A 263-nucleotide genomic window follows, 5' to 3' on the forward strand; every position below is an offset into this window, starting at 1 on the left:
AGAAACGTCGATTTTTGACCGTTGCGTTTTTCACACAAGAAGAGGCATACGTGATCATAAGCGCGAGCGGTGGCGTGACCCGAGCATAGTGAGGATCGTCTTCCAAATGAGACAAAGGAATAATCGAAGGGCGATCAGTTCCTTCTGACGAATCTAACGTGACACTTCGACAAATCTGACGAGCAAACGAATTTATCTAAAGATATCGCAAAGTCGAGTCAAATTTCTGTAACATATTCATCATATTATTGTAAAATATATTA

Source organism: Bombus impatiens, unplaced genomic scaffold, assembly GCF_000188095.3.
Source record: "Bombus impatiens unplaced genomic scaffold, BIMP_2.2 scf_1694, whole genome shotgun sequence".
NCBI lineage: Eukaryota > Metazoa > Arthropoda > Insecta > Hymenoptera > Apidae > Bombus > Bombus impatiens.